Below are 11,323 nucleotides of genomic sequence, written 5' to 3' on the forward strand. Positions count from 1 at the left end.
TTTATATACGATGTTTAGAAATCCCAGCAATATAAACCAGAAGCAGTGGGCTGGTACATCTCATGTATTCAAAAAATGTGTTTTTAGATTTGGTGGCAGGCTTGGTTGATTAGGAAAACACGGTTTGAAAGGGGATGTCGTTCAATGTAGGTTAAATATTTATAAGGGAATACAATTACAATTTTACAAGCATATGAAAAAAAACCCAGAAACTAACAGAGAAGCAAATAATAAAAAAAAAAAAACAACACAAGAGGCTAGTGGGCCTTAACTGTCACCCAAGTTTTGAAAAATTTCAGTTAATTTGACCCTTTTTGGCCCTGTCCATTAGCCCAGGGGGTCAAAAAGGCTAACATTTGCATACCGCTAATTTGTCATCATCCCATAGTGATAATGTTAACAAAATTAGAATGAATTCCAATAGAAAACAAATGATTGTCATAAACGTGATTTCCCTATACAAACTATAGTAAACTTTACCCCCTCCCGAGGCAAACCTGAGACCCCAGGATCATGGAATTCACAATTTTTGTAAAGGACCTTAAGACTTTTCTATCTTGAGAGTATTTGATTCTATTATATCTGGCAGTTTCCAATCAAATTTCATTGAATTTCTTCAGAAGAAGACGAAAATGCAGCTCCTAAAGGCCAAGCAGCTAATTGCATATAAGGATTTTGTCGTTTGTTATACTGAGTAGTAAGTAAATAGAGGCCTTGAGATCTATACAGGAGAATGAGTAAAATCAGTCCATTATCACCATCCTAACTCTCATCTGTTTGTTGATATACCCAGTAGTTCCATTGTCTCACCACCCTAACTCTCATCTGTTTGTTGATATACCCAGTAGTTCCTTTGTCACCACCCTAACTCTCATCTGTTTGTTGATGTACCCAGTAGTTCCTTTGTCACCACCCTAACTCTCATCTGTTTGTTGATGTACCCAGTAGTTCCTTTGTCCCCACCCTAACTCTCATCTGTTTGTTGATATACCCAGTAGTTCCATTATTACCACCCTAACTCTCACTTGTTTGTTGATATACCCAGTAGTTCCTTTGTCACCACCCTAACTCTCATCCGTGTGTTGATATACCCAGTAGTTCCATTATTACCACCCTAACTCTCACTTGTTTGTTGATATACCCAGTAGTTCCTTTGTCCCCACCCTAACTCTCATCCGTGTGTTGATATACCCAGTAGTTCCTTTGTCACCACCCTAACTCTAATCATTTTGTTGATATACCCAGTAGTTCCTTTGTCACCACTCTAAATCTCATCTGTTTCTTGATATACCTAGTAGTTCCTTTGTCACCGCCCTAACTCTCACCTGTTTGTTGATATACCCAGTGGTTCATTTGTCACCATCCTAGCTCTCATCTGTTTGTTGATATACCAAGTAGTTCCCTTGTCACCACCCTAACTCTCATCTGTTTGTTGATATACCCAGTAGTTCCTTTGTCACCACCCTAACTCTCATCATTTTGTTGATATACCCAGTAGTTCCTTTGTCACCACCCTAACTCTCATCTGTTTGTTGATATACCCAGTAGTTCCATTATTACCACCCTAACTCTCACTTGTTTGTTGATATACCCAGTAGTTCCTTTGTCACCACCCTAACTCTCATCTGTTTGTTGATATACCTAGTAGTTCCATTATTACCACCCTAACTCTCATCCGTGTGTTGATATACCCAGTAGTTCCTTTGTCACCACCCTAACTCTAATCATTTTGTTGATATACCCAGTAGTTCCTTTGTCACCACTCTAAATCTCATCTGTTTCTTGATATACCTAGTAGTTCCTTTGTCACCGCCCTAACTCTCACCTGTTTGTTGATATACCCAGTGGTTCATTTGTCACCATCCTAGCTCTCATCTGTTTGTTGATATACCAAGTAGTTCCCTTGTCACCACCCTAACTCTCATCTGTTTGTTGATATACCCAGTAGTTCCTTTGTCACCACCCTAACTCTCATCATTTTGTTGATATACCCAGTAGTTCCTTTGTCACCACCCTAACTCTCATCTGTTTGTTGATATACCCAGTAGTTCCATTATTACCACCCTAACTCTCACTTGTTTGTTGATATACCCAGTAGTTCCTTTGTCACCACCCTAACTCTCATCTGTTTGTTGATATACCTAGTAGTTCCATTATTACCACCCTAACTCTCACGTGTTTGATGAGACATGTATACACAGTAGTTCTTTTGTCACAATCCTTATTCTCATGCATCTTAACTACTGGATTTAAACCAGTTCATGGATCACATTACTGTGAATTTAGACCACGGACTAAGACAATCTTACTAATGGATTTAGACCAGCTTATGGATCACATTACTGTGGATTTAGACCAGGCTATGAATCACATCACTATCGACTTAAATCACTTCAATTGTCCTTTTGTATTCAGACTTCCAAGAGTACTTACAATTTGATTGTGCGACACTATCACAAAAAGGAAACAGAAAACAAGAATAACAAAATTGATTTTAATAAAAATGTCCTTACAAATCTCATCAGCTTACACATATGAACGTATATATTTAACGTGGACATAAAGGCTTTTAACCTGCATATAAAATCGGGTAAAATAAGCATGTACATCAAAATAAAGTGTCGGACATTACTGATACTTCAAGAACACATAGATAGTAAAAGAGAACAATAACACTGTAGGGTAGAAGGCACCACCTACAGGATATTATATATATACTGTAAGACAGAGGACAATAACACTGAAGGGTAGAAGGCACCACCTACAGGACATTATACTGTAAGACAGAGGACAATAACACTGTAGGGTAGAAGGCACCACCTACAGGACATTATACATATACTGTAAGACATAGGACAATAACACTGAAGGGTAGAAGGCACCACCTACAGTACATTATACATATACTGTAAGACAGAGGACAATAACACTGTAGGGTATAAGGCACCACCTACAGGACATTATATATATACTGTAAGACAGAGGACAATAGCACTGTAGGGTATAAGGCACCACCTACAGGACATTATACTGTAAGACAGAGGACAATAACACTGAAGGGTAGAAGGCACCACCTACAGGACATTATACATATACTGTAAGACAGAGGACAATAACACTGTAGGGTAGAAGGCACCACCTACAGGACATTATATATATACTGTAAGACAGAGGACAATAACACTGTAGGGTAGAAGGCACCACCTACAGGACATTATACATATACTGTAAGACAGAGGACAATAACACTGTAGGGTAGAAGGCACCACCTACAGGACATTATATATATACTATAAGACAGAGGACAATAACACTGTAGGGTATAAGGCACCACCTACAGGACATTATACATATACTGTAAGGCAGAGGACAATAGCACTGTAGGGTAGAAGGCACCACCTACAGGACATTATACATATACTGTAAGACAGAGGACAATAGCACTGTAGGGTATAAGGCACCACCTACAGGACATTATACATATACTGTAAGACAGAGACAGGACATTATACATATACTGTAAGACAGAGGACAATAGCACTGTAGGGTAGAAGGCACCACCTACAGGACATTATACATATACTGTAAGACAGAGGACAATAACACTGTAGGGTATAAGGCACCACCTACAGGACATTATACATATACTGTAAGACAGAGGACAATAACACTGTAGGGTATAAGGCACCACCTACGGGACATTATATATATACTGTAAGACAGAGACAGGACATTATACATATACTGTAAGACAGAGGACAACAACACTGTAGGGTAGAAGGCACCACCTACAGGATATTATACATATACTGTAAGACAGAGGACAATAGCACTGTAGGGTAGAAGGCACCACCTACAGGATATTATACATATACTGTAAGACAGAGACAGGACATTATACAGATACTGTAAGACAGAGACAGGACATTATATATATACTGTAAGACAGAGGACAATAACACTAGGGTAGAAGGCACCACCTACAGGACATTATGCTGTAAGACAGAGGACAATAACACTGTAGGGTATAAGGCACCACCTACAGGATATTATGCTGTAAGACAGAGGACAATAACACTATAGGGTAGAAGGCACCACCTACAGGATATTATGCTGTAAGACAGAGGACAATAACACTGTAGGGTATAAGGCACCACCTACAGGACATTATATATATACTGTAAGACAGAGGACAATAACACTGTAGGATAGAAGGCACCACCTACAGGACATTATACATATACTGTAAGACAGAGGACAATAACACTGTAGGGTATAAGGCACCACCTACAGGACATTATATATATACTGTAAGACAGAGGACAATAACACTGTAGGGTAGAAGGCACCACCTACAGGACATTATATATATACTGTAAGACAGAGGACAATAACACTGTAGGGTAGAAGGCACCACCTACAGGATATTATACATATACTGTAAGACAGAGGACAATAACACTGTAGGGTATAAGGCACCACCTACAGGATATTATACATATACTGTAAGACAGAGGACAATAACACTGTAGGGTAGAAGGCACCACCTACAGGATATTATACATATACTGTAAGACAGAGGACAATAACACTGTAGGGTAGAAGGCACCACCTACAGGATATTATACATATACTGTAAGACAGAGGACAATAACACTGTAGGGTAGAAGGCACCACCTACAGGATATTATACATATACTGTAAGACAGAGGACAATAACCATAGGGTAGAAGGCACCACCTACAGGACATTATACATATACTGTAAGACAGAGGACAATAACACTGTAGGATAGAAGGCACCACCTACAGGACATTATACATATACTGTAAGACAGAGGACAATAACACTGTAGGATAGAAGGCACCACCTACAGGACATTATATATATACTGTAAGACAGAGGACAATAACACTGTAGGGTAGAAGGCACCACCTACAGGACATTATATATATACTGTAAGACAGAGGACAATAACACTGTAGGGTAGAAGGCACCACCTACAGGACATTATACATATACTGTAAGACAGAGGACAATAACACTGAAGGGTAGAAGGCATCACCTACAGGACATTATACATATACTGTAAGACAGAGGACAATAACACTGTAGGGTAGAAGGCACCGCCTACAGGACATTATACATATACTGTAAGACAGAGGATAGTAACACTGTAGGGTATAAGGCACCACCTACAGGACATTATACATATACTGTAAGACATAGGACAATAACACTGTAGGGTATAAGGCACCACCTACAGGACATTATACATATACTGTAAGACAGAGGACAATAACACTGTAGGGTATAAGGCACCACCCACAGGACAGTATACATATACTGTAAGACAGAGGACAATAACACTGTAGGGTATAAGGCACCACCTACAGGACATTATACATATACTGTAAGACATAGGACAATAACACTGTAGGGTAGAAGGCACCACCTACAGGACATTATATATATACTGTAAGACAGAGGACAATAACACTGTAGGGTATAAGGCACCACCTACAGGACATTATACATATACTGTAAGACAGAGGACAATAACACTGTAGGGTATAAGGCACCACCTACAGGACATTATATATATACTGTAAGACAGAGGACAATAACACTGTAGGGTAGAAGGCACCACCTACAGGACATTATACATATACTGTAAGGCAGAGGACAATAACACTGTAGGGTATAAGGCACCACCTACAGGACATTATATATATACTGTAAGACAGAGTACAATAACACTGTAGGGTATAAGGCACCACCTACAGGACATTATACATATACTCTAAGACAGAGGACAATAACACTGTAGGATAGAAGGCACCACCTACAGGACATTATACATATACTGTAAGACAGAGGACAATAACACTGTAGGGTAGAAGGCACCACCTACAGGACATTATACTGATACTGTAAGGCAGAGGACAATAACACTGAAGGGTAGAAGGCACCACCTATAGGACATTATACATATACTGTAAGACAGAGGACAATAACACTGTAGGGTATAAGGCACCACCTACAGGACATTATATATATACTGTAAGACAGAGGACAATAACACTGAAGGGTAGAAGGCACCACCTATAGGACATTATACATATACTGTAAGACAGAGGACAATAACACTGTAGGGTAGAAGGCACCACCTACAGGACATTATATATATACTGTAAGACAGAGGACAATAACACTGTAGGGTATAAGGCACCACCTACAGGACATTATACATATACTGTAAGACAGAGGACAATAACACTGAAGGGTAGAAGGCACCACCTACAGGACATTATACATATACTGTAAGACAGAGGACAATAACACTGTAGGGTATAAGGCACCACCTACAGGACATTATACATATACTGTAAGACAGAGGACAATAACACTGAAGGGTAGAAGGCACCACCTACAGGACATTATACATATACTGTAAGACAGAGGACAATAACACTGTAGGGTAGAAGGCACCACCTACAGGACATTATACATATACTGTAAGACAGAGGACAATAGCACTGTAGGGTAGAAGGCACCACCTACAGGACATTATACATATACTGTAAGACAGAGACAGGATATTATACATATACTGTAAGACATAGGACAAGAAATGACCATAGGTCAAATAATTAGTGGAAGTATATGGCACATGCATTTTGGTAATGAAATGATTGGCACTTTGGAAACAGAATAAAATAAATGTTTTGTCATGGTATATAGTTTTGATGTTGACAAGACCTTTATCGATTGATAGTAAGCATGTTACTATAAAAAATCTTCAGATAATAAAATAATTTGCAACAGTTAAAATAATATATCGACTTAATTATTAACAATATTACTACCTCCAACGATACATTGGAATGTAGCACTTGGAGACAAAGATTATACTGAAGGAGGAAAGCGTAAAAGTGTGCTCCCATGATACACAAGAACATAGCTACAATATTAAATTGGTCACAATGATAAGGCTACATTGTTTAATATTTACATTTGCTGCGCATTTCCCCATTGACACAATGCTAAGAGGCAGTTGCCACCATACGCCTATAACACCTAGTGCCTCAGGCTATAACACCCAGTGGGTCATGTGACATTAAAAAAGGCAGGATTTTTTTGTTTTTGTAAGTTCAGTTTTTTTCAAAGTTGACAAAAATGTAAATGTAAATATAAGTACAGTGGATTTAATGTTGTTATAGTCGATATGGCAGCAAGATGTATGGTGGGCAAATGTAGCATGGGAACCCTAAATCGGTACACATGGACAAAGCTACACTGTTTAATGGGTACATGTGGACCAAGCTACAATGTTTAATGGGTACACATGGACCGAGTAACACTGTTTAGTGGGTACACATGAACCGAGTAACACTGTTTAATGGGTACACATGGACCGAGCTACACTGTTTAATGGGTACACATGGACACAGCTACACTGTTTAATGGGTACACATGGACACAGCTACACTGTTTTATGGGTACACATGGACCGAGCTACACTGTTTTATGGGTACACATGAACACAGCTACACTGTTTAGTGGGTACACATGGACACAGCTACACTGTTTTATGGGTACACATGAACACAGCTACACTGTTTAATGGGTACACATGGACACAGCTACACTGTTTAATGGGTACACATGGACACAGCTACACTGTTTTATGGGTACACATGGACCGAGCTACACTGTTTAATGGGTACACATAGACACAGCTACACTGTTTAATGGGTACACATGGACACAGCTACACTGTTTAATGGGTACACATAGACACAGCTACACTGTTTAATGGGTACACATGGACACAGCTACACTGTTTGATGGGTACACATGGACACAGCTACACTGTTTAATGGGTACACATAGACACAGCTACACTGTTTAATGGGTACACATGGACACAGCTACACTGTTTAATGGGTACACATGGACACAGCTACACTGTTTAATGGGTACACATGGACCAAGCTACACTGTCTAATGGGTACACATGGACACAGCTACACTGTTTAATGGGTACACATAGACACAGCTACACTGTTTAATGGGTACACATGGACACAGCTACACTGTTTGATGGGTACACATGGACACAGCTACACTGTTTAATGGGTACACATGGACACAGCTACACTGTTTAATGGGTACACATGGACACAGCTACACTGTTTAATGGGTACACATGGACACAGCTACACTGTTTAATGGGTACACATGGACCAAGCTACACTGTCTAATGGGTACACATGGACCAAGCTACACTGTTTAATGGGTACACATGGACACAGCTACACTGTTTAATGGGTACACATGGACACAGCTACACTGTTTAATGGGTACACATAGACACAGCTACACTGTTTAGTGGGTACACATAGACACAGCTACACTGTTTAATGGGTACAAATGGACCAAGGTACACTGTTTAATGGGTACACACGGACCAAGCTACACTGTTTAGTGGGTACACATGGACACAGCTACACTGTTTTATGGGTACACATGGACCACGCTACACTGTTTAATGGGTACACATGAACCGAGTAACACTGTTTAATGGGTACACATGGACACAGCTACACTGTTTAGTTGGTACACATGGACACAGCTACACTGTTTAATGGGTACAAATGGACCAAGCTACACTGTTTAATGGGTACACACGGACCAAGCTACACTGTTTAGTGGGTACACATGGACACAGCTACACTGTTTTATGGGTACACATGGACCACGCTACACTGTTTAATGGGTACACATGGACACAGCTACACTGTTTAATGAGTACACATGGACCAAGCTACACTGTTTAGTGGGTACACATGGACCAAGCTACACTGTTTGATGGGTACACATGGACCAAGCTACACTGTTTAGTGGGTACACATGGACCACGCTACACTGTTTAATGGGTACACATGGACACAGCTACACTGTTTTATGGGTACACATGGACACAGCTACACTGTTTAATGGGTACACATGGACACAGCTACAATGTTTAATGGGTACACACTGACACAGCTACACTGTTTAGTGGGTACACATGGACCGAGCTACACTGTTTAATGGGTACACATGGACACAGCTACACTGTTTAGTGGGTACACATGGACACAGCTACACTGTTTTATGGGTACACATGGACCAAGCTACACTGTTTAATGGGTACATGTGGACCAAGCTACAATGTTTAATGGGTACACATGGACACAGCTACACTGTTTAATGGGTACACATGGACACAGCTACACTGTTTAGTGGGTACACATGGACACAACTACACTGTTTAATGGGTACACATGTACACAGCTACACTGTTTTATGGGTACACATGGACCACGCTGAACTGTTTAATGGGTACACATGGACCAAGCTACACTGTTTAGTGGGTACACATGGACACAGCTACACTGTTTTATGGGTACACATGGACCAAGCTACACTGTTTAATGGGTACATGTGGACCAAGCTACAATGTTTAATGGGTACACATGGACACAGCTACACTGTTTAATGGGTACACATGGACACAGCTACACTGTTTAGTGGGTACACATGGACACAACTACACTGTTTAATGGGTACACATGTACACAGCTACACTGTTTTATGGGTACACATGGACCACGCTACACTGTTTAATGGGTACACATGGACCAAGCTACACTGTTTAGTGGGTACACATGGACACAGCTACACTGTTTTATGGGTACACATGGACCACGCTACACTGTTTAATGGGTACACATGAACCGAGTAACACTGTTTAATGGGTACACATGGACACAGCTACACTGTTTAGTGGGTACACATGGACACAGCTACACTGTTTAATGGGTACAAATGGACCAAGCTACACTGTTTAATGGGTACACACGGACCAAGCTACACTGTTTAGTGGGTACACATGGACACAGCTACACTGTTTTATGGGTACACATGGACCACGCTACACTGTTTAATGGGTACACATGGACACAGCTACACTGTTTAATGAGTACACATGGACCAAGCTACACTGTTTAGTGGGTACACATGGACCAAGCTACACTGTTTGATGGGTACACATGGACCAAGCTACACTGTTTAGTGGGTACACATGGACCACGCTACACTGTTTAATGGGTACACATGGACACAGCTACACTGTTTTATGGGTACACATGGACACAGCTACACTGTTTAATGGGTACACATGGACACAGCTACAATGTTTAATGGGTACACACTGACACAGCTACACTGTTTAGTGGGTACACATGGACCGAGCTACACTGTTTAATGGGTACACATGGACACAGCTACACTGTTTAGTGGGTACACATGGACACAGCTACACTGTTTTATGGGTACACATGGACCAAGCTACACTGTTTAATGGGTACATGTGGACCAAGCTACAATGTTTAATGGGTACACATGGACACAGCTACACTGTTTAATGGGTACACATGGACACAGCTACACTGTTTAGTGGGTACACATGGACACAACTACACTGTTTAATGGGTACACATGTACACAGCTACAATGTTTTATGGGTACACATGGACCACGCTACACTGTTTAATGGGTACACATGGACCAAGCTACACTGTTTAGTGGGTACACATGGACACAGCTACACTGTTTTATGGGTACACATGGACCAAGCTACACTGTTTAATGGGTACATGTGGACACAGCTACACTGTTTAGTGGGTACACATGGACACAGCTACACTGTTTAGTGGGTACACATGGACACAGCTACAGTGTTTAATGGGTACACATAGACACAGCTACACTGTTTAGTGGGTACACATGGACACAGCTACACTGTTTAGTGGGTACACATGGACACAGCTACACTGTTTAATGGGTACACATAGACACAGCTACACTGTTTAGTGGGTACACATAGACACAGCTACACTGTTTAATGGGTACAAATGGACCAAGCTACACTGTTTAATGGGTACACATAGACACAGCTACAGTGTTTAATGGGTACACATGGACCAAGCTACACTGTTTAATGGGTACATGTGGACCAAGCTACAATGTTTAATGGGTACACATGGACACAGCTACACTGTTTAATGGGTACACATGGACACAGCTACACTGTTTAGTGGGTACACATGGACACAACTACACTGTTTAATGGGTACACATGTACACAGCTACACTGTTTTATGGGTACACATGGACCACGCTACACTGTTTAATGGGTACACATGGACCAAGCTACACTGTTTAGTGGGTACACATGGACACAGCTACACTGTTTTATGGGTACACATGGACC

The 11,323-nt window shown here is 40.7% G+C and overlaps 1 long non-coding RNA gene across 9 annotated transcripts; it reads right to left on the reverse strand.

The window, feature by feature from the left end:
• Window positions 1-2,480: 2,480 nt before the first annotated feature.
• LOC117323391 lies at window positions 2,481-7,098 on the reverse strand. 9 transcript variants are annotated; one of them, XR_004531717.1, is made up of 4 exons: window positions 6,171-7,098; window positions 5,066-5,910; window positions 3,789-4,677; window positions 2,481-3,691 (listed from the first exon to the last, which is right to left on the reverse strand). It is a non-coding gene; the product is annotated as an uncharacterized LOC117323391 (long non-coding RNA). The 9 variants fall into 9 exon arrangements; XR_004531721.1 differs by having other exon boundaries at window positions 3,789-3,853; window positions 4,223-4,677; window positions 5,066-7,098; XR_004531720.1 differs by having other exon boundaries at window positions 3,789-3,980; window positions 4,223-4,677; window positions 5,066-7,098.
• Window positions 7,099-11,323: the final 4,225 nt, after the last annotated feature.

Source organism: Pecten maximus, chromosome 1, assembly GCF_902652985.1.
Source record: "Pecten maximus chromosome 1, xPecMax1.1, whole genome shotgun sequence".
Classification (NCBI taxonomy): domain Eukaryota; kingdom Metazoa; phylum Mollusca; class Bivalvia; order Pectinida; family Pectinidae; genus Pecten; species Pecten maximus.